The 25,273-nt window shown below is 42.2% G+C and overlaps 1 protein-coding gene across 1 annotated transcript in view; it reads right to left on the bottom strand.

Annotated features, from left to right (window-relative positions):
- The window catches only part of UBE2E3 (ubiquitin-conjugating enzyme E2E 3), a 59,705-nt gene that overhangs the window by 14,546 nt on the left and 19,886 nt on the right, over positions 1–25,273 (bottom strand). The gene's annotated exons all lie outside the window — the stretch shown is intronic.

Raw genomic sequence — 25,273 nt, 5'->3', positions numbered from 1 at the left:
AGAATGCATGCTATTTTCTTGCTGTTGGTATAACGCTCAATTTGTACTAAGGCCAAATTACTTTGCCAAAGAAATTTGTCTACCAGGTATACAGTTCACATTTTCCTTCCGCTCAAAATTACTGATGAACCTGTATTTAGCAAACATGGCAAATTTTGCTTTTCTTCCATGAAAGAAGATCCTTTTCAACCCCCTAACACAAACAAAACTCATTTGGGATACACGTGTATTTTATTCTTCAATATGTTACAGCCTCCATACTGATGCTAGCAACACATACTGAAAGAATCACAGACACTTGAGAAATTGTGCAGCCTTAGTTCAAGGCATCTGCCCACAAATACACAAAACAGAGGCAATCAGACACAAGATCATTTGCCTAATGTTATCCAGAAAATGTGTGCTGTGGAGTATGACTGCAATGTAAATCTCCCAAATCGCAGACCATCACCTTACCCACTGGACTGAGATTACACTATTAGCAGCTCATTCGATAGTTCTGTGGCATCCACTTGTTTAGACATCAGTCACCTCCATCATTCACTGCAAAACCTTCATGTCAAACAGCTAAATGACACTGAGAAATCCAGTTTAGGATTTCCTACTGGTATTTTCAATTACACTTTTAATGTCAACAAAGAAAATGTATTATTCCCAACATCCTTTACACACACACTTTGGATGGAGGAAGAAATAACAGTTAAATCAATTAATTTCACTATAGGATCTAATTAATCTAAAAATACAACTGGCTTTAAAACTGTAGTAAACATATAAAGATTCATGCCTAGGAACAATAACTGGGCAACTTTCCACAAACTAAGCCTGCAAGTTAACTACAGCTGTTCAAATGATGCCCCCAGCTATCAATCTACCCAACATATCTAAACATTAGGCAATTTCAAATACTGACCAATGTATTGAAAAATCTTCCACTGCTCTGTGGATTATGTTTTGGTTGGGTTTTTTTTAAGGAATGTATCTTCAGCTAAAAATTGAAAGAAACTCCACCTATCAACAGTGCTCTTCAAGACAGAAAGCGCATTAGTGATTTAGAGAATCACCACAGTCCGACAATTCAAGCCTAAAGGCAGACTCCATGATTAAACTTGTGAATGGTGTTAATGTTGTGGAAAACCTTTCTTCTAATATCGTAAAAGGAGAAAGTGCAATTTAGTGAACACGATTTATTCAGGTACTTCATGAAAGACCAAGAAAGACGAAATTGCTGGAAAGTCACCTTCACTGCAATGTGGGTGTATCCAGCTGTCAAGAAGATGAACACCCAACGCGCCTGGTGCTACTACAGTGGAACCTCCTCCTCTGGGATGTCCAGGGTTCGGCTTCTCCACCACTTCACAGCAGTATAGCTAGAAGTTGCGTCCCCCACCCCCCCCGCCTCTAAAAATCATCTTTCAACAAGGTTACAAATTACCCACACAGAGATGGAGAAAAGACAAAACCAGTCAGTCGGATAGCCTGCCTCCATTAAAACACATTAACGCTCTGAATAAGAAGCTCCTATTTAGGGATTTAATGATCTTTAATACATGCATATTAGTTTCATGCTTTTAGTTGTTTCATACTAACTTCCTGCATGTTGCCCTGTAGCAAGCAGTGAATATTCTCCCTCCAAAGAAGTCTGTACTGTCATCATCTAAGTCAGTTCTTGGTTCAGTCTGCCTGACCTTCTAGCACAGGTTTTCTTCCAAATTTAATTCTATTATTACTTGTAAATACTTCCTCCTTTTTGCCTCCATCCATTTCCCCATCGCATTGTACAGCCTAACAAACCAGCGAATGCCATGCCACAGCTCCCTGTGTCGGATGCCTAACTTGAAGCCATAAAAGCCTGACGGAAATCTTCACAACTAGGAAAAGGCTGTATTTCTCAAAAATAAAATTGACCTCTCCCAGTTCATACACAAAGACCTTCCCCACCTCCTCAACAATAAGGGTGACTTCTAAAGTCTGGCTCCTTTCTGAACATGATTGGGGTCACTATGGGGCTTTTGTCATGAGCTACTTCATCTGAATTGAAAGAAGTTAGCTGTTTTGAAGGGGCGTGAATCTGGTTAGCCAAAAACCGAGAACCCTGTTCAACGCAACAGCCCAATGTTCCGAAGGGCTGTCTTTAGTCCTGTTCCTACACTGGTTAACAAAATTTCATACACTGAGGACCGACTTCACTTTTTTGTTCACGAGATCCATGGTCTAAAATAATCATCAGAACTCTGGCTATGGGCTTTAAACTCTGCTTAACGCAAAATGATGACAAGCTTCACATTCAGTGCAGGGCATGAATTTATCCTTGTTGACAATTTTTTTTAATCTATTATTTGGTATTAGTTTTTTTACCTTTATACTTTTAACAAAACAATTCTGCAAATAAGCTTTTGCCAACCTGAATATATAAAGCAAACCTCTGGGGTATAACACATTCCAGTAGACCTGAGTTCAAGGTGACCAGTGCTGTCCCACAACCAATTAACCCCAGCAAAACCAGCCCCATGCCACCTCTTACTCCTTCCCCTCCCTTGACACCTGTAGCGGTGCTGGTGACATCCCGTACCGAATTGCTCTGTGGTGCTGAGGGGGTTGAGAAGTGTGTGGCAGGCTGCCTGGGCTGCTGGAAGCAGCAGCTGGCTGCAGGCTGGCGCGGATGCCGACACCAGCACAAGAAGGGGAGCGGGAAGCTGCAGTGGGGAGGAGGGCAGAAGTGGGGTGGCTGCAGCAGCTCAACCTGAATTGGCTTAAAACATGCTGGAATTATACTCTGCAAGTGCAAGTCTGGACTTGCAGTTTATCAAAGTAGAGGCTTAGGATCCTCGCTCTGTCTCTTCACTGTTCCACTCTGTCCATTCAGTCCGCAAGCCGTAGAGTGACCCAACGTTATGAGCAGTAACTGTCCTGTATCGAGCATAAGGCAGACTTCAGGTGCTAAAACATTAGCCCAACAATGCACATTTTGCTAGCTGAATAGGAATACGTAGAGATTTTCAAAACAAAAGCAGTTGAGGATAGGAATCTGTTTTGTATAATGCAGAATTAAAGACAGCTGAAGCAACACTAGGTATAGAGTAGATATAAATGTAACTTGTGTATTAGAAGCATTAAAAACCCCTGTGAATACAGCTTTAGCTCCAAAAGTACAGCAATTCAAAGGAATGGAGGAAACATCATGCGTACAAATACACAGAAATCAATGTCTGATATGAGTTCATATTACTCCACAAAAGTGTACTACACTAAAGAAAAAATGTGAAAATAATAATCATTCCAGGGGAAAAAAAGTCAATAAACATCTAAGTGAAACAAGCCTCGCTCAGTAAAATCTGTTTATTGAAAAGCCAGCTCTAAGCCCAACTATTGCTCCCTCTATGTTCTAAATGTTAATTTAATGAGTAACGCTTGCAAACGAATGTTCTCTGTGGAGACAGCTGTAGCCTATGGAGCAGAAGCTGTTTGGGTTAGCCTTGGGAGCAGGGTTTTGTACCCCTCCTCTGAGACAGCTGCCACCGCTTAGGATGAGCTAAGAAGTTTATGACCCGCACAGAGCTTTGCTGTAGAGCTTGGACCACCGGTACCAGTGGACTAGGATATGCTGCAACTTCGTTCCAACTTTTAACACAACTGTCTGTTCAGAACTATGATTAAAAAGAAAGCCCAGATTCAAGGCAGCTGTTGGGAAAGTGGCAGTTTACTGTGGGCAGTAGGATACAGCAACTCAGACCTCAGGCAAAGCAAAAGTACACGGACAGCACCGACCTCTTGCCGGGCGCTAAATCCTTCTTTCCAATAGATCAGGTTGCAGCGCCAGATGCACTGCATTCAGGAATTAGATACCACTACCACACAGAACGGCTGTAACGTCAAAAAGAAAAGGCTCAGACTGTGTATGGTTTTTATCTGAGACTACGAGCATGATTTGTCAGTGGAAAGAATAAGCCTAATGACTACCATTGCAAAATTCATTGGGTTATACACAAATTAAGCATAATCTCTTCCAACATGTCCTAATATTATATATTGATACATAACTCTACTTCCCTCATATTCTCAGTCAGTCACAATTTAGTGAATGCCATTAATCTCACATTTGCTTACATTTGCAATCTAGGAAAAATAATGTTCTTGCTGATAACTAATCTCAATAAAGCTCGCTCTTTGCCGCAAATGCCTAATTTTAAAGTACAGTACTGCTAGAAAAATTAACTTAAGACAGGCTGCCTGCTCATTGTACTTAACAGATTTAGAGCTGAAAGGATAAAAATTTTTACTAGTAGTTAGCCTGCTGGGATTGATTACTGATGTTTAGATTATTAAATATTCGTACCAGAAAAAAAAAAAAGGCAGTAGTAAATATATCATTTTGATCATAACCATTTTTACTGTGTCTAAGACTAGATCAATATTCTGTTTTACAGACAGAATAATAAATGGGACAGGGCAATAACTTGCTAAAAGTGACTCCCCTACCACATCAAGCCAATACCAGCAGAGGAGAAAATCCTGCAAAGGCAAAGATGCCACGCACTTTTTTTGCAGGAGGCAGTTTTCCAAAGAGGTACCCAGAGACTCTTCAATAGCCCACTGATAATTTGTGAACACAAAGATCTGGCTTTTCAGGGTTACGCTTCAACTCCCTCCTGCTCCCCCCATCCAGTGCAAGCAGCAGCAGCTTTCACAGGGCAGGACTCCATAGGAGCTGGAAGCTAATTACCAGATGTCTTGTAAATCTTTCCAATCTGCTCAACTTCATCCAGTTTGCAATGCTTAACATCAGCTCTTTTGGAACCTTTTCATCCTTATTTTTGTGTAACAAATTTTCAACAAGCCAGGAGTTCTTTGTTCTCTCCTAATAAAACAACCTAAACTGTTAACAGTTCAGCATGAAACTAATGAACTAAATGTACTTTTCTGGAGATCTGAGCAGAAGTATAGCCATTTCCAGATTTATGTGAAAATTTATTAATTCTGCAAAAACTGCTTTGGGCTGTTTCTTTAAAATAACTTTAGAACTACAAAAATGAATACAAACAACGGTTGTAAATTATTTATGTGTTTTGCCAAACATATGGCTACTCAAATGCTGCCCTTATTGAGGACAAGTTAAATGAAAATCTTAAAGGGGGCTGAAAATAGAAGTGGACCAAGATGCTTGCTTGGATGCAACCATACTCACTGGAAGTTCTGTCCACAAAATTTTACTCTGAATAACTGTGAGTGGCAGTGCAGAGAGATTCCACAAAGCGTTGAGCATTCAAGTCTACAATTTACATGAATGGAAATTATTTTCAATGACCTCCTCTTGGGGGATATAGTGAAAAAGATGAAGAGTGAAAAGTTAGTCGGTTGAGTATTTCTGCTCCTGCAGCACTGCTGACACAGGAGACTGTCAGTTCTCCTTATCCTATTTCAGTGGGATCCATACCAAGGAACAGTATGGATTTAGTTTGAAGCAGGAATATAGACACCCACTCACATTAATCCTCCAGTTGGCAGAGTTGGGAGGGGGTTGAACCACCACAGAAGTCTGGTAACATCTCTGTAGGTGCAGCTGACTGCGAAGTGAATGCCTGACCATGCTCTGACTGTGCTATGGAAGGAAAGATGACTCTGAACTACCTAGGAAACGTGTCCTATGCCCAGGGCCAAGAGGAATTGGTGACATATGGCTTTTTGCTAGCTGTAAAGTGGGAATGCCCCGTTTAACAGCAAAGTCGCCTTATTTAAACCTCTTTGGCCAAAAGAAACAAAGCAAGAACTTTCACCTCGGGCAAAACACCCAGGCTGCTGGATGCCACCTGCTCTGGAAAGACTCTGTCATGACTAAAACTGGAAGCTGTACCTTCGCTTTTATTTTGTCGAAATTCTACCCTGTGGATGCTGCAGATTACATGGTGTAAAAATAAATAACCTTTTTCAGCAGTCAGTATTAAATGTATTTAGATGCACGCATTTTAGATGACAAGCCTAAAACACACTGTACTTCTTGGTAGCTGAAGATCATCTGCTACAAGTAGCATCTTTCCCACTCCAAAATAATAACTTAAGTACCTAAAATATTGTTCTTAGCAGATTATATTCACAAAAGCATTCAGGAAACATCAAGTTTATAGGAACTGCCACTGTAGAAGGAGCAGCTATGCTCCAAACCAAGTGACACTTAAATCACAATTTCCATTTGAACTGCTGTTGCAAGCAAACACTAGTATTAACCACAAAATCTTTGTTGCTAAAAAGAAAAGTTGCAAACATAGAATTAGAATCATAGAATAGTTTGGGTTGGAATGGACCTGTAAAGGTCATCTAATCCAACCCCCTTGCACTGAGCAGAAGACACCTTAAACTAGATAAGGTTGCTCAGAGCCCTGTCCAAACTGACCTTGAATGTTTCCAGGGATGGGGCATCTACCACCTCTCTGGGCAACCTGTGCCAGTGTTTCACCACCCTCAGCGTAAAATATTTCTTCCTCATATCTAGTTTAAATCTACCCCCTTTTAGTTTAAAACCATTGCCCCTTGTCCTATCGCAACAGACCCTGAAATCAGTGGCCATGTCCACATGTGAACAACTATCCAGGAGGATTAGGGTTACATGAAGCTCTCATTTTGGCAGGCGCAGAATGACATGATCCCTCCATCAACAGTAGGCCACAGGTCCCAATCAGCAAAACTCAGTGAGAGAGTACTGGAGCCTTCTACCACAGGTTACATCCCTCGTGCCTTCAGAAGAAAGGAAGCAATTCATTCAAGCATTCATTCAAAAGAATTCAGGGCAACAGGGTAGAAGAGTTGCCTCCATTTTCAGAAGGGCAACCACAGTACCTGAAAGATAGTGACATTCCTGAACTACATGACCTTGATGAACTTGAGGCCCACGTGGATATGCCATACGGGAGCCAAAAGCATAATGCTAAGGCAGCAACAGTGTTTTTTTCCAATCAGACTAAAAGCAATAAACTGTTCAAAATATATTCTAGGAAATACTGCAAAATCTGATACTATTCTCCTGCTGAGAGTTGATGCCAAAGTGATGACACCAGTAATTTCTATCTGACTTTTTCTATATGCTGTTCTTGCACTCAATGGGAACAGTCGCTCTTGTCAGCTCTAAGAAGACCACCCTAAGTTTCTGTGTATTAAAGATTAAAAAAAAATATTTACACTGTTTTCCTCCGGGCACTTGGCTCCCCACGCTATCCTGAATGAATGCCTTAAACGCTTATGAGTGCTTCTTTTCTTTAAATGTTAACAAATTTCAGTTATCATTACAGCAATGTTATGAGCGTGGCTTTGTGAAAAGATAAATCTCCTAACATGTTCTGAAACTATCAATCCATAACACTTTCACGTGCCTCTAAACACTTCAGAGCAGGCACCTCCCTTTAAAGATCTGCCCGGAGAGACCTCCCGCACCCAACACTACCTCATCAACCTCTGACTCATATAAGCCATGGAAGAAGCAGCAGTCCACCTTTAACACAAGGCACTAAGCCACTAAAGGTATAAAGACAGTGATTAGCAATATGAAGTGGAGCATATCATGATGATATATTCTTGACGATGCTTTCTTCTTTCCATTTTTAAGCTTTATATATACTCTGCAGATTGGCATTTCTGTGCTTCTCAGATCAACTAAGTGGCTATGCCAAGCCTTCCTACAAACAAGAATTACATTAGTCACTTAAACATCAACTGCCTACGCAGTCATAAACTACTCAGCTCAATTATATTGCAGTTACGTATCCTGACCAGACCTGCAGTCCGATGGAGGGAGAACTTTGTGGAGCACAGAAAAGGGGGAACTCGCCGGGCTCTGGGAAGCGGGTGCCATCGGGATGCATGTTGGAAACCCAAGCATCCTCCCCAGATGGCAGGTATGGAGCAGAGAGGAGCCACCTCTCAAATACCTGGGCCTTGAAAATCTCTAATGCTCTGAAGGTGAAGCTCCATCTTCAACCCATCTAAAAGCCAGGAGGCAATTTTGTTGGCACTCCCAACAAAGTGCTGCCTAACAAACAGGCACAGGCTGGGTTTCAGTTTCTGAACAGCCTCTATGCACAGCTCCGAGCAACTTATCGTGGAGTCAAGGCACAAGATGAAGCAGGTACAGATAATGGCCGCATTCAAAACAATGCAACATTGAGTACACTCAATATGCCAGGCACAAATAAACTAAACATAGCTGTCTATTTGGCATCAGAAAGCATCCAACAGAAAAATAAATCCCAACTTGCAAACACTGACTTCTCCATACCTTTATCTACTTGGTGTTTGATTACTTTTGGTGTTAGGTCCATAAAACTAATGTGCTATTTCTGCAGACTGTACATTTCCAGCCTCCTCATAGTTCAAATTTTCAAGCTCTCCTACACCTTCCCACTCCATTCACAGCCTTCTCAACTTCCCTTCAGAAATGCAAGGAAAGTATGTCTTCCGCTTAAGTCTCAGCCAGCAGAGACCAACCTCCGTTCTCCCAGAATGCGCCTACATTTGTTCTACCTCTGTCCCTCCATCTGGCTCAGCCAAACGTCTCCCATCCAGTCTCAAAGACAACTTCTTTCTCTTCCCTTGAGTATGCCCCTAGTACTCCTTCAAACTGTTACTCTTCTTACAATGAAGACAATCTTCATCTTATGAAGACAAAGTTCCTTTTCCTTGACAATCTAATAGACTCAAGGAAGAAATAATAATTATAAATGGCATAGTTTTCTGCTTCATATCTACTGAAAATATTCATCAGATGGACAGACAGCAACACCTAAGTATCTTTCAACATCCCTGATTCCAACGCAGATTGAATTCTTCACCTTAGACTCATATACACACTGGAGAAGTTTTGTTTATAAAACTGTTCTTCTGAGCATGCCTGGGACAACCACATAACAACCAGTAACTACTGAAAACCCCAGTATTTTTTCTTCCTGGATTTCTAGTCCAATGAATGCAATGATCCTCTTTGTGCACGGTAAAATACTTCTTAATTGGTTTATGCCTGTTGCATAATAATATAGACATAATCTATCATGTTTTTACTATAAACTAAGTCTAAAGAGGATGATACACTGCCGCTAGCTGTTTGCACGTTAATCTCAAACAACTATATCGATGCAAATCTGCTATGCTTGTATTTCTACTGTCAACATTTATTTCTCCTTAAAAATCTTTCTTTTTAATCTAAAAATATTTCAGTAGTGAAGAACAGAAACAGAAAAGGAAAATGACAAGGACATAATAGAGGAGATTGATTAAATATTCATAAACTAGGAAATGCTAAATTTGAAGTTACACACAGCAACCTTAATTCTAAACTGTCTGACAAGTTCCCGAAGTTCCATTTAACTACCTGACTATATGGTGAATCTTAAATCATTTTCCAGAACTTCAGAAACACCACCTTTTAGTAAGACAAATATTTTGCATCTATAACCTATAGAGCAAATTGTCTACACCTACCCTCCTGCCAGTCAATAATACCAAAATACCAGAGAAGACCTGTGGTTCGTACACTGAACCAAGTTCACTACTAACATAGTCCCTGAAACAACTTCGAGGAAGACAGTTCCACTGCTGAAGTGAATTACATGTTACATGATTATTAGCCTTGATAGGAAAGAAAAAGTCTTGGAGAATAGCTTCTAGAAAAAGACATCAAATTAATGTCACTGTTATAACATAAGACTGAAGCAAATATACAAGGAAGAATGCATTACAGGATGCATTAAGTGTGTATGAAAATGTAGGCAGAAATAGCACCATCAATTTGAAAAACAAACAGTAATTTAAAGGGACCGTACAGTACAGGACAGTTGTACGTACAGTTTTAGAGATACTACAAGAACTCTGCTTAACATAAAAAAATCTGTATGTATAAACATTCCGTTTTGCAATTGTTTTACATGTGGGTATTTGTAAAGTTATCCAAGCAGCAGCAGCAGCAGCTGCATTCCTTCTGAGCCTTTGCACTCTGAATCCTCACATTTTGTAAAAAAGCCGAAAAATGGTAAGGCATAAAAAATCCCTCTGACTTCCTCACAGTAAATGCTCAGCCAAACACTCTGAGAGTTTGCTTGCTCTCAGTCCCCTGACCATTACATTTTATACACTTGCCAAGCACAAGACTGTTTCCCTGCCTCCTCCCTTCTTTCAGCTACATGACACTGCTCTTACTTTTCTGCACCTTGAAGCTGTAGCTAAATCAGAGTTGAGACAATATATGCCAATATGCAAAAATCCACAAAAAAGACATAGGATTGAATAATTTATTCTGCGGACCCCCAAGAGTGAGAAAGACTTTCATCTGTAAAGAAATCATCTCATATTCCCTCTATCTCAATAAAAAACCCTGTCGTTTTTTGCTTTTAATTTTGGAATGCGTAAACAACAGAAACAGTTGCTTTCTTTGGTTTTAGTTTTCTCAAACACTTTACTTTTACTTTAGCTGAGGACCCAAACTCAAAATATATCTGCATTACTGAAGAAGAGAAAAAATGATCCCAGCAGCAGCACGTCTAACCCTAAACCAGCTCTCCCTGATGGACAAAGTTCTTCATCAGCCTGAGGCTGGAAATGCCAGCACAGAAACACCCACAGAAGACATATTGGCAGAAGCACCCAAAACCCAGTTATAACCTACAAAAACATTCTCAGGGATTTCTGCAGAGCTACCGAATCATGCCCAAATCCCTCAAGAATGATCAGGCTCCAGCAGCAGAAACAAGCAACTAGTAAGAAGCAAGAGCAGCAGCAAACGCTCCACCAGCATGCGGTGCGCATAAATGCTACAGACAAATATGGAAGTGGCTTTTCCCAAAACTCACCTCAGTGCCACCATGCTGCTCTGCTCTGGGCAGAATGCCAGGCCAGAGGCTGAGGGAGGCACAAGCTGGCTTTGCCCATGGTGACTCCATGGATGAAGTCTGGAAACAAGCCAGCTTGCATCTGGGTGCAACATCAATCCGTTTCCCTGCCGGGTGTAAGACAGGTAATGCTGAGGAGAAGTTAAAGCTACCTGTATGGCATTTAATGATCCTGGCCCCTACCAGCTGGACAGTGCCTGGGCTGTGCCCTACTCCGTAACTGAGGAGTTTTCAAGTCAAACACCACCTCCAGACTTCAATGGATTCCACGTATGTTGTGACAACAAAAACCCAACAACAAACCAGAAAGACCCAACCCCCAAAAACTAAACCTCCAAAGTCTATGTGTTGGGTTTTTTTTTTAAACCACATTTTCCTCAGAAACACCAAAAATAAACTCTCCCAAGGTACAGAGTAATTTGCTTATTAGACCAAGTAAATCAGACTGTGTCAGCAGACTCACTGCATCCCAAGGAATTGTAACCAAATTCAGGTGCTCACACAGGATTTTAAAGAAAGATAAATCTGGCCGGAAAGAGGTCGGTACTGCTCCCTTATCCCCTTGAGGGCCTGCCCCCACTATGTCCTGCACCAAAAGGACGGACAGAGTGCCCCATACTAGTCCCATCACTGATCTTAGATGGGTCTCCTCCTGTTGGAAGAGAGGTCACAGATGTCTTTGCTCTGTCAGAAGTACCACGCACATAGCAACAAGTGATACCAAGTCTGAAATTTGACTCCAAGACAACATTCAACTTCTTTCCTGCATGCTGACGCAAGGTTAACTTTTGAAGCCTAATTATGATCATCGAAATTTCAATAAGCTTACTCCACTGTTGAACAACAAACTGAAACGTGTTATCAGGCAGGGATTTGTTCAGAGCCGCCAAGGATACACTTGGCACGTCCCACTCCTCTGTTCATTTCAGTGGGACTGCTCCAGAACAAACACACATTTGGAAAAATTTAAATAATCTGGAGCAGCTGGATGCAATCTTGGTTCTTACTTAGGAGAGCAGTGTTCAAAAGCATGTCCAAAAATGAACCAAAAGCCGCGTGCTCAGGTCCAACCTTGGAGGGGGAATTTACGTGACTGCTGAGGAGCTGAGAGCGGTGGGTCTGTGGGAGCTGGTGGAGAGGAGCGGACAGGAGGGGACCACTTTCCTGGTGGTTATGGAAAGCCAGGCAGCAGCTCAGTTTTATTATCTAGGAAACGTTACAACTGTCAGCAGCAAGGGATCAACTAAAAGGAGCCTTAAAATGATAAATGAGATCAGCAGAATACACAGTATTACCTTCTGTTCCTAAAGAGATAGAGCTTATGTTGGCTGGAACAATTTTAGAAACATCCCATGCAGAACATATTACAGGAGGATTTTCAATTCTCCCATTTCCTGAAGATTTACCAGAGACCTCGACTAGCTCTCAGGGAACCAGGGGGGATCTAGTGGGAAGAGTTGGTTTCTCCCAACCAGCCACTGCCTTTGTCAGCCTGATGAGCAGGTTTAGCTCTTGAGCTGTTAATGGCTTTTTAGTTGCAAATCCAAGAAACAGGGATGCAACAGGGCAGGAGAGAGGGAGGCAATAAAGACCCAAAATTCATGACATTTTTCTCTTTAAATGCTTTCTGGATAGATGCTCCCCCCAGATTTAATGGAGGAGGTAGAAAAGATTTCAGCAAAGCTATTTTAATCTGTAGCTTTTCACAGGATGTATGCAGGGTATATACTGGTTAGTATATTTAGTTGGTATAGGAAATATTTTGCTGGCATTAGCTATGCCGAGCATTACTAAAATGAACAAGCGTACCCAGTCCCTTTGACCAAATTCTGTTCTCAGCTAGTCTCATCTGAAGCTTGACTAATGTCACGGAAGTTAATGGAATTGCTTTATACCAACACAATACTACATTTTAGACACTACGAAATGCTAGGAAGAATTAATTTACTTCATTCAAAATTCATTAAAAAACCAGCAACTTGTGCTTTTATCTATAAACATATAGTGAAAATATAAAGAATACTTTAATGTATAGCTAATGAATTAACATTAATAATTAAAATTTAACAATTAACGATAATTAACATTAATAATGTATAGCTAATGAATTAGTATAGCTAATGAATTAATAAACAGCCTAAAAAGAGGCAATAAAACTGAAAATGAAACAGACCTCCAGTGCTTTAGATAAAAATTGATTTATAATTTCTTTAGATTTAATATTTGTTTTACAGAAAAATCTCTCAGAACCTCTACAACCTCTCTGAATAACATACAAAATCTCTTAGAATAAGATACAATCTCTTAGCATAAGATACGAAATCTCTTCAGGTTAATTCACTGTTCTTTTGAGCAAAGGCAAAACCCACAATCTTATTTGGGTTTCTTGGTAAACAGATTAGATCCACAGATGCAGCTAATGTGTTACATAGTCACATGACAACCACTGGCATATCGCTCTAGCAGTGCTCAAGCACATGTTTCTCTACCAGTTAAACAATCTTTCCTGAAATAAATACATCTTTTTCATTATCACAAGCTATAAAGCAGTTCAAGAGCCCTGAAATGATCTTTTCATTAGTGTGAGATGCTTAAGCACACCAGTACTGAAACGTCCCGTACAAGCCTTATGAGACAGGAAGAGTATAAATCCTGCTCTCCTATTCCCTTAATGAGAATGCCTAATAAAAATGTAAACTAATTCTCTTGGCTGCCACTATCCTGTCTACTGAATGAAATCTTCCTTTTCACCCTCATATATTCATATAACTTTAAAGCTACAATATCAGCATGGTTGGTTGAGATTACTCATCCAATGCCACAAGCTGGCACTAGTTTCTTAACTTCCTTCATTTCTCTCTTTTTTTTTGCCTTGTCTGAGACCAGACAGGATCACCCACCCTGTTAGCAAATCCATCCTCTTCAAGTCAATACTGTAATAGCCTCACTGAAGTCCAGCTTCCGTCAACAAAGCAATTACAAAGCCCTTAGCTTGCAACATTTCCTTGTTGAAGGCATACTTTAGCAAATATGAATTATCTATTTGATTATAAACATTTATGTGCTTTTAAACTCAAATACATATTAGATATGGTTAAACTGCGCTTTCCTTTCTTTCTCTGTAAATGCCTCCTTGTCCTCCTAATTCAAACAAATACAGACGGTGCTTCTCCTTTGACATTTGTCACTGTTATTAGCTGGGTGGACACTTCTGTCTCCTGTTTGACTTACACAGAGGTCCTTGCTCAGCCCTTGCCCTGCATCCCTGGGGTCTCTCCAGGGAAATAAGAGTTTCAGGCAGGCAGCAATCTGACTGTCCAGCAGCAAAAGAAAGAGAGTGGAGATTTCAGCTCATTTTCATGCCTGACCTGGAAGCCAGCCAAGAATGCCAGCAGTACCTCTGGACAATTTGAAAAGCTATAAAGAAAAAAAAAAATCCTGAAGCTTCCAGCTAAAAGCCAGGGGTTATAAAAGACATCCCAGAAACCCTGGGATGATGCAGGAAAGCAAGTTGTCTGGAGAATGGGTCAGGAAACGAGTTGAAGCACGTGCCATTCTCAGACATGGCCAGAAATTGCAGCGAACCGCAGAGCAGAGCTGTGCCACCCGCACCACCCGCACCAGCCTGCTTTTACTACTACCTGGCCAAAACCAGGATCACAAGACGTGTTTCAAGGCAAAGAGGCACCAGGGTAGAAGCTGCCAGAAAGAACATGTAGAAGATGAGACTGTTGGAGAGGTGGGCTGCCTTTCAACATACAAAGCTGGAAGAGAAAGCATGCTCATTTGGTCCTGACCGGCCGTGGAAATCGCTGTCAAGCCTACTGCTAACGAACCGTTTCTCCAAGCTCTTTCCCGAAAGCAGACTTCTTGCCAGGGACCAAACAGGGAGAAGACTGCAAATCTGCCTTTCCTTTCTGCTGTAGACTGCTGCTATTGTAGCATGGTTAGCAGGTGAAAAGAAGCGCTTGGGTCCCAGTTGGCCAAAGGTACTCCCAGGGGACACAGCTGGACAAACTGGTCTTTTCGGTGTGCTTCTCCACACTTTTGCTGGGTGCCCTCCCTCCTACTGCCCTGAGTTTGCCAAATCACAGCTTTGGAATGGACTGGCAGGCACCCACAGTTTGTTCCTGGCTCTCCCAGGTAAACGCTCACTGCCAGAGATGTACTTTCCCTGGAAACAGCAATACTCCCCCTCCTTGTCTCACATCCAACAGGGCCAACCCTGGCCAGAGAGTAGGCTTCCAGGCAGAGGAGAGCCGATGCTCAGGAGCGAAGCATCTGTGAACATGAAGAGAAAGCAGGAACTGAACACCATTACTCCTTTGTGGGTTTGTACAACAGGAATTAGACCACTTCGGAGACAGCCTCCAGCTCATTTGTTTACTATAAGGTGCCTAACGCATAATTAGGCAGGGGGCCCTGCCCTTCAAAGTCCCTCTTCTTTCAGCCTGTGCTCTAACCTTTTGATGAAAAGCAGACAGAAGAAAGGAACCAAGTGTGTTTAGTACATGTAATATAAGCAGGTCTGGTGGCGTGCTGATACTCCCCAGTCTCCAAGGAGAGGATAACAGCTGTCTTGCTGCTTCAACCTCCTGCTCCTGAGTTGATTCACGCAGTGTCTGAAAAAAATAAAAGCGACGCCACAGTGCCTCCGAGCTGGGGGACAGGCAGAGGAGAGCCTCCCGCGCAAGCCTCCTTACGCAGCCCTACACACAAAACGTCCCACACCAACCACTCTGTTCCCACACGAATCATGAGTATTGCCTCCCAGCAAGGCCTAGTCAAACCTCCTGTTTTTTTCCAACACTTTGTTTTTAAGCAAAAAGAGAAGTTTTTCTTTATTCAGTGTTGCCATTTTCCTGGAGCTCTAGAAGATACAAGGCAAGGGAAGAGCTTCCCCTGAGAAACACTCCGCCAGTCTTCCTGCCCCAGGCCGCTCCTCCCATCTTCTCCACACGAGTGCAGGACGTGGAGGTGGTCTCTCTTGCCGTCTTGCCTTGGTTGCGTTGGTCTCTGGTGTATTCAAACAGTTCCTTGCAGGATCCAGTGACATTTCCGTACTGAGCAGGCGGCCTTCAAGATGAAGCTAGGCCAGCTGGTTTCCCTTACAGTGTTCATCCCCCCATGAAGCTCTGCCTTTTGGCAGTCTCTGCAGCGTGTGTTGTCATGTCAGGCCTGGCAGCTCACCTGCTCTTCACACTCCTCGCCATCCTGCCCCACAGCACAGGAAGGGGACTTCGCCGCCACTTCCTCTCCCCTCTGTGTTTCCCACTGCTGGCAGCCACAAACCCCAGTTCATACCGAGAGCAGCTCCCAGAGGAGACAGTAAATCAAGACAGACCCTCTGGCAGCTGCCCACCAGCCTGGTCTACACTTTTTAAATACACAACTCCACCTAAGAGCTGGCTCAGGCCACAGTGCCCCTCACCACGGCCCTCCTCACGTAAGGGAGCTCCCGTCTTCCAGCACTTAACGCGACTTTCTTCCACGCTTATGGAACAGACCCAACAAATGTCATCCAAGCTGGTTTGCTCTGAAACAACAGAAGTGGGATGAAACCACCTGCAATCTCATAAAGATGTGTTTCAGGAGCTGAGGGTAAGCCGAAGTGTGGGTTCGTTTTTTTTTTTTGTTGCAACTGATTCAAAGCAAACAGAGAAATTCACGTGCCTGGCACTGAGGTAAGACATCAGATCTGCTTTAGATGATCTCTCCCAATGCTGACACTACACACGGTAGCTCAGCTCTGCAGAGGGGAAGACAACTTCTGCACTGGTGGCAGCCACTTGTAACACAGATCCTCAAACCTGCTTCTCACAACCACTAAAAACTACATTTGCTTCCACTTGGCATTTTTCCCACCCTCCTGGAAAAGCCATGGTGAAATGGTTTTGGGTTGCTTTTTTTTTTTCCCCCCAAAAAAAGTTGTGACTTAAAATAAACACATAAAGTTTCCTTTGCAAATGAGAACTTGATCCCGATGTCAGCCATCACGCAACCTCTAGAGGAATAGCGCTGCTCAGCACCCAGGCCAGGCGACTCAGCCACCGACGGGCAGACAGACACGCAGAGCACTGGCAGCCACCTCCAGACACTGCCCGCTCCTGCCTGCTGCCTGACTGACCTTCTGGGGTGAAGCACCCTAAGGCTCATCTCTGCTCGTCACCGTGGATATGCAGACACCACCTACTCAAACAGGAGCTGCCAAGGAAGGGAGTGAATGAGGAGGATGTGCAGCAGCAGTTGCTTGGGGTTAAAAGCTGGTCTTGCCACACAAGAGAACAGTTCAGAAAGACACTCTGCCTCCACATCGGACTTTCTATTCTGCTACCCACCCAGATTACAGCCCAAAGCCTTCGCAGGGTACTGCTGCCCCCCTGTTTGGGTCATTGCTCATTTCTGTGCACTGCTAACGAATTAAACAGCTGCAAATCAGGCAGGGGAAAAGGGGTTCTGAGATCTGTGACTGCTTCATCTGGCTTACACCTGCATTTCTGGCATACGTGCAAAGTGCATCCAGATCACACTTTCTTCACAGTAGATAGGGACCACAGAAATTGCCCACATCATGGGGAAAATGTACTTAATCAACTTCTTCCAAGGACCAAGATCCTCTGTAAGACACTCTGAAAGGGTAAGTGCTACCTCCCTATGTGGGTAACAGCCTGAGTTTTATTTCCTAATTATGTCTGATCTGGAGGTCATCAAGACAAGCCATCCAGCCCTCTTTTTCAACCAAGCAGGAGAACCATTAGCTATAGTGGGTAAACTCTTCAGAGCAAAAAATGTCCTGAACGTTTTTGTGTTAGGATTAGCACAACCGGGTCCCCTAACAAGCATCCAAAGAAGAAAAAAAAAAGAAAAAAAAAAAAAAAGAAGGTATTTGCAGCGTTGAGGTGGCCTGTACAAACAGAGAGTGCAAACGAACAAAAGCCCGTGTTACCTTTCAACCCTCTTACTTACTGGGTAGCGCTAGGGGTTGCCCACCCTTCTCCCACATGTGAGCCCAGAGACACTCCTGCCCTGAGCATTGCGCCCTTCAGCACTTACTGATGACAAAAGAAGGTGCAGTTTACACTTACTTTTACAGCTCCATTAAAAGGTGACCTGCAAATAAAAAAAAAAATCAAGCACATTTAGTATTATGTGCTGAATGCCCCCAAATAAACAGGATTAGATGAGCAATCAGCCCTCAGGTAAAAATTAGGAGAAAAAACTGGCACTGAATGTGTATTTTGATTTTACGCGCATGAAACTGAGTTCTTCCTAACAGCAGTGCAGTGAGCAGTTCCTGACAACTACTGGTTTCACATTTCCACCTCTCGCTGCTTGAGGACAGCATACTGGCATGGAGGTATGGCAGAAATATTATTCCTTTGAATGGCGTATTTCTGAAGCCACCAGAAGAAAGCTGACAAAGGCGAGGGGACAGCAGGCAGGTCCCGCTTCCCCTGCTTCCCCTCTCCTCACCCTGCATGGGCGCCAAAGGCTACGCTTTCCAAATGCGCTGGTCTGACACTGGGCTAAACCCCATGCGGAGCCACTGGTGGATCAGACATCCTTCAAGATGAGGCTTCAGGATCTGTTAAAAATATTAGCAGTGCATCACACAGCTACAGGTAGAGCTTTCTTCTGTAAAATATTGAACGCAATAGCTATTTCCGACTCACGATCACCACACTGCTTCCCCCTCTTCCTTCTGCACTTGGCCGCGTTTAGTTTCCTCCCCTCCCTTAGACTCAGCTCAGCTTTCTGCATGTGCGTAAAACCCACCAACTTTGACCGGGGATAAGCACATCCTGCAGTACTTACTGAGTGGGGTGTTTAAACGAACATAGACCCATCCCACCAATGCTTTTTTGTACCGGATTTTGTACCTTAATTATCAATTACCCTGTATAAAGGGATGAAAAATTAGCCCATAAGTGATTTGATTACTTCACAGCTACTCCCCCTCATTCTTACTTACAAACATATGGACATGCAAAAGAAGATTAAGGGTTTTTCTGTCATGGTATTCTTATACTGCTCCCCTGGCACACAAGAGGAGGCTGTTAAGCATCATGCCATAGTTCTCAAACAACCTTGATCTCCCCCCAGTTCTTATTTGCCATTTCTCTAAAGCGAGCCTTCACAAAAAACTACATTAACCTACAGAAATACGCTGCGGTGGTGTCCAGAAAGTTGTTCAAATTAGGCCTAGCACATAGTTTCAAATTTCTTAAGTAAACAGTAGCTTTGGTGACCTTCTGTCACCAAAATACATTCTGGTACATGCTTACTGTTTGTTGGTTTCTTTAATTTGGCTTTTTTTTATTTCTCATTCTTTTGCAAAATCTGATACTGCTTTACAAGTGTCCAAGCTGTTAATTAAGCAGCAAGATTATCCTACAACTCGAACCCTACTATAAAAACTTCAAAAATACTGTTTTGTAAAAACAAGTGTTAGAGCAACCAGAGGTGTGCACACTCTCTAGATCTAAATGTAGCATTTCAGGCAAACTGATTAACATGTAAGAACTGTTATTTAAACTAAGAAATCAAACATGCAAGTTATACTAATTCCTGCCAGCAACAACTCCAGTTTTTAGTAGACTGATAAAGACATCTGCAATGGGTTAAGAAAGAATTTAAAAACAACTATAATATTAAGCAGGAGATCTTTTAAATTAAAAATGCTGGTGAACCAAGACAAGGGAGCAGGTTATGCCAAATTCACACTTACATTTTAGAAGAGGCAGATGATGGAGTTGAACAGAAAGCACTGGACAAAAGCTGCTTGGGCTCATCATTTCTCCTTACCATCCTCCCTGAATAAACCCACCTACCTTGATGCCTTTCTGCTTTCAGCTAAATATGCTGCTGACATGAAAGACAAGTTCCCTCTTGCCTTGCCTGGGAAAAAGGATGCCAGAGAACAGTGTGCAGGCATGGCCGTGCCCCACACGCAGGCACGGGGGTGTCATGCCAGTGCTGCAGCCAGAAGCATGACTGACCACTAACAAAACAGGAAACCAGCCCGGAAAAAAACATACAAATAAATGCACGGTGTCTAAAATACAAAATAAACAAACAGAAAAAAAAAACCCAAATAGCACTTCTGTTGATTTCACATTGCCTGTAATGACAGCAGACATCGTAATTCAGAAAATTATGGCATCCCAGGAGCTTTCCATAAAGTAATCCTGGCATGGCTTTTTGTTGGTGTGTGTCTGATCTAGCATCCTCCAAGCAGTCCTTCCGCTAATATTTCAGCATACAATTAAAAGAGGCTAATTGTGTACAGAGAGAACCATGCATGAAACAGCGGCATGGGGTCTGGCTGAGCCTCAGTCCCTCAGCAAGTGACTTCAAGAAGTTTTCAAGCAAGACAAGGAAGACAGCAGAACCACAGCAGAAACTACATGCAGAAATGACACTTAAATGAGATGCCCTCTCTTGAACAATTAGAAGCATGATTCAAAAAGGAAAGAAAAACCTGAGACATACACACGGAAAGATTTAAATATTTTTTAATTACTCTATCGATTTACATTAATTTCAGCTATTTTCAAACTAACACTCAACTGTTAGACTACTAGGCAACGCCATCTAGTGATGCTAGTTGAAAAATATCATGCTTCATCCTTTATTAAAAAGGTTCACTCTTACGAAATTGTTGTTAGTGGAATACAGTTTCAAGAGGTGCACAACTTTCAGTACCTATAAGCATTTTCAAAGCTACAGAGTTAATTTAGGAAAAAAGGTCTGAACCATTTTATTATTTCCCTGAAGTAATTTACAGAAGTGACAACACAGAAAGTGAGCTGGGTTAATCACATCAGAACTTAAACATGCACACCATGTAGTCTTGAAATGATACCGTGATACAGTGCAAAGTCCAATAAATCACCTTCCAGTTTTGGTAATAGCTAAAGATATTATTTGTGTGATAAAATGATTTACCTAATTTTTCAGGATTTCTCTTGGTGTGTGTAAAATACTTGCTTGAAAAAAATCACCCCAGCCTTACAACTCCAAGGGAAAAGAAACCCTGTGCAGGTTTAAACTCTCTTCTTTAAGAGGTGGAACCACTCACTTAGTCATATGCTGGCGATAGCTGCTAGCTGTAATTAGCTTCTGGTGGAAATTGCCAGCAGACACAACTAGAAGTTTAAATCAATTGGCTCTGCTTCCTCCTCACAAGAAAATTGGCATTTCAGGGCTGCATTCCAGTGTGATGGATCTAAGAAACCAAAGCCAATTTGACAAGAAAGGGAAGTGTCCCTTTTCATGGCCTGCTTTAACCCTGAGTACGCTGCATGCTCCTGGAGAGGATGTCTCATTTTTTCATGTTTTTGAATCACCAAAGAAAGTAATTATAAATATACAACAAATATTCCTCAAAAAAAGCCAGTCCAGTGTTCAGCCCCAATTATTTTCTCTTCACAGCTGTGAAGATGGGAGAGGGACGGACAACATGCGAAAAGTCAGAAACTGAGAATAAAAGCAGCACGTGAAACAGGACTTGGAAAAGAAAGCACAGTCTGGGGTGTGGAAAGCCAAGCAAAACCCTCAAGCACCACTACTGCAGCTGGTTCACACTGGCCCCAAACTGGCCAGGAGCTCACGACAGTTCTCCATTTCGGCTGTACCATACTGCACCTTTCCATAGTACCACAGCAACTGCTGCGCAGGTACCCGCTCTCACCCTGCTCTGCTGCACACCCTGCCTTCCCCCAGTTTTCTGTCTTTGACCAGTATTTCATTATTTCAACATTCAGGGCTTCATCAGCCTGTAGCGGTGCATGGGCTGTGCATTCTTGTGACCTGTCCTGGTCTTGTCCTTCTTCATGTAAACTTTGTCAAGTAGATACTGAGTGTTCAGCCCAGACAAGTAAGCGGCACCGTTGCTTTGCCAGCACGGGGGTTTGTATGAGTCTTGCTGGGATTTAATTTCTAACTCCCGGGGCTACGCCAAGACCTTGGGTTGTAAAGAAACACTTCACTTCCCCATGGCCACCATTAGTTTGCAACGAATGCGTCTAACACACGAGCAATTGTTTTCAATGAGATGGTATCTATTAACTGGGAGTTGTAACTACTCTTCAGAAATAACAACTTCTTAACAAATTGTCTAAACATCTACATCAGGGGGCTGCCTAAAGTCTCCATGTCCACGGCACACACACCCCCCTGCCTTATCAAACCAGGTGGCACGTACACAGCAAGGATTTCTGTCAGGCTACCTTTCAGCACCCACTTTATCTGTATATTAAAAAACTCAGTTGATGATGTCTTCAGCCTCACCAGAAAGTAATGTGATTTATGTAAGAAACTCACATGCAAAATACACTACCTACAACACTTACACGAAAGCTTAATGGAACTGGGAAGAGTTTAGTCAAGCAGAAACTCAAGCATGGCAAAGTGGCCTATTTTTGACACTAGATAGACTGGTCACATTGTAAACTACTGGAATTATGTAGATCCTGTGCTCACGACTGTTTTGATGCGTTTCCTGAAAAGAGATGCAGTGACAGCACAGCAGGACTGCCACAACCACTCACACTCCAGCTGCCCCATAAATGCACAATCCTCTCCTAACTACCTTTTAATACTCACTTTGTAACCCTACTTAAACAGGTCAGCTTCTGAAAAAGGTGCGGGGAGGGGGGGTTATTTACCAGAAAAAACATGCGTGCACATGCTTGACTATATTACTCACACAATATTACACTTTTCAGAAAGCAGGTTAAAGAGCACTCTTAACAATTTTACTTCCTTTTAAAAAAGCCCATTTTAATATTAAACCTCTTCCAGCACGCTAGATGGCTTTAGCTAGATGGGATCTTTTCCCCTCCAATTAAGAAGAAAAAATACTGTAGATCTAATCCTGCCTACAGGCTATCTTTTTCTTTCCTTTTTAAAAAGCCAACACTCGCTACTTAATTATAAATCTGGTGTTTTGCACAAAAATTGGATCTTTCTTAAGTTGTCTTCTGCTCTGCATTCCTCTGACCTAAAATTGCAAAGCTGTTTCCCAAGACTTTTATCATGTCTTTCTTGTTAAACAGCTACTCTTCTTATTAAACAAGCAATAGAACAAATCCTGATTTCTTCTTTAAGCAGTGGAAAAGCAAAGTTTCTGCCAAAAAATCTACATAGCCAAGAATGTTAGCTAATGCACATTCATTGCTCTCAAGGCTAAGGCAGTTTGCACCAGATAGCAATCTCACCCAGGAGCTGAAACTCTCCGAGACGTACAGCTCTTCAGAGAGTGAGCACGAGATCAATAGCTGTACAAAGAGGAGCCGGGAAAACTGGATTCATACTTAGTCCAAGGATTCCCCGCGCACTTAGGCGCTGGGGAGTGCTTAGCCCTCTCATATCCTGGTTTCACACCGCGTGGCTCCATCCCCCAGGCGGCATGGGGCTGTAGGACACAAATACGTAGTTCAGCTCCGCCACAAGTAACATGAGCCTGAAGTCTTCCCTGATGGAAAGCAGGCGGCTGCCAAACCGAACGTGCTGCGTCCGGTGCCCGCATCGTTCTCCGCCTCGCTAAGGCACCATTCACTCAAAACCCAACGTCATCTTCACCCAAAGTATCTGTTTGAGCAGAAATATGGCCCATAGGCTTTGCTACTCCCATGGCAATCTCAGCTTGGTTTCTGTATGCTTGCTCTTTTCTAAAGGGCAGAACAAAGAGTATATTTGGCTCTTAAAATGCCTCAGAAGCTACAAATGAAAAATTACATAAAAAGCATACAGCTTTAGTTACATCTCTCAAGGGGAAGAGATAGCATTTTTGTGTCCCCATCTTGTCTTCTCTCCGCCCTAGAAATTCCTGAGATGATCAGAGGTATGAACGCTCGTATTTGTAGGGGAAAAAAATGACTTATATTACATCCTCAGCGGTTCATGCAAATAACAGGACGTAAAGTCTCACAGAATTAGTTTACATTTGAAACATTTTCAAAATATTGTTTTAGCTGGGTATAATAGACCACCATAAGATGTGACACACAGCAAACACAGGGCTGCAATTAAACAGCTGGCAAACAGCCAGGAAGAGATAAAGGCCCAGGCTGTCACTTGCTAGACAATATATATGGCTATTTTGGCAGCCAAAACCGAACGTGATAATTGAGCCATGACACATTAAAAAGGCACACAATTTCCAAGGAAAGAGTTCCTGAGCACTAAACAGGGAGCATCTATAGTGTGCTTACAGCAAACCAAGATTTAGGAGTAATAATGAGATCTGACTGATTACAATTCAGTGTTGCAAAGCCAACCTTGCTTAACGCACTGCACCACTGTAAGCAGTTACAACCAGACAGAAAAATAGATGTGTGAAGCCCACAAAGGCTGTCCGGATTAGAAACGACAGGAATCTGAGGAGTGTGTGGCACTGTCTTGAATTGTTTCTCTCCATATTTTTCATATTAATTAGAATTTTATACAGAAGCATTCTTGTCTCCAGAAATTACAGTGCACTCAATTTGACTTCCAACACCAGGAAAAGCCCCAATCTATCTATTTAAAGTGTAAAGAAAAATGATTGTTTTGTTTAAGACACGAAGAACCTTAACACTGACAGCAATAGCTGTTTGGAAGACGAAGTCCAGGAGCTTTTCTAGTGTTTCACTGCATGTTTTATTAAATAACCTAAGGACACAACAAATGAACAAATGTACCAAATGAAGACACGGTTTTAAGTTAACACCCAACAGCTATATAAAGCCTCCTACAAATGCACTCCAACAAATTAACATGCTGACATGAATTGCATTTCCTTCTCGAGTAAAGGACCTGAAAGCCTATGTATTTTCAGCCCCCAGTCCATTCACTCACTAACCTACCACAAAGTGTAGGTATTTCAAGATCTAAAATTATACTTATATAAAAGAGAAGCTAAATTTAGGCTCTGTAATAGGAAAATCCCTATGAAGACTTTACTTCCTGATCTTATTCTAAACTTAACCACATTAAAGATGTATTCAAATAAAGAAATTGCATGTGTACCTTCCCTAACCAAAAGTTGCAGCGTACCAAGAGAGCTTAAAAAAAATTATAAGAATCCACTTTTAGGCCCACTAGCACTAGCGGTAGGTATCAAGGAGACAGTTGCACAGCCCTTCATAATGTCAATACCAGTGAACCAGAACCGAGACCAGTGATACCAGCAAAACTTTTGGAAATGATCCCCCGCACTGAGCATCAAAGAAAAAGGGGAAAATACAGAGACATTAAGAAGCGGTTCCTTCAATTTAACCTAATTTCTTATCTCAAAATATCAAGGTGCCCTAAAACATGCAGATTTCCCCAAAACAAACTCATTACCCACCTCAAACTCAAACGCCAACACACAACTTCACATCTAACAACCACAGCAAACTGGCATTGCCATACTGGGCCAA

This window comes from Charadrius vociferus, unplaced genomic scaffold (assembly GCF_000708025.1).
Source record: "Charadrius vociferus isolate BGI_N301 unplaced genomic scaffold, ASM70802v2 scaffold315, whole genome shotgun sequence".
Classification (NCBI taxonomy): Eukaryota; Metazoa; Chordata; class Aves; order Charadriiformes; family Charadriidae; genus Charadrius; species Charadrius vociferus.
Note: the sequence above shows the minus strand (reverse complement) of the source record. Positions and strands in the feature narration are given on the sequence as shown.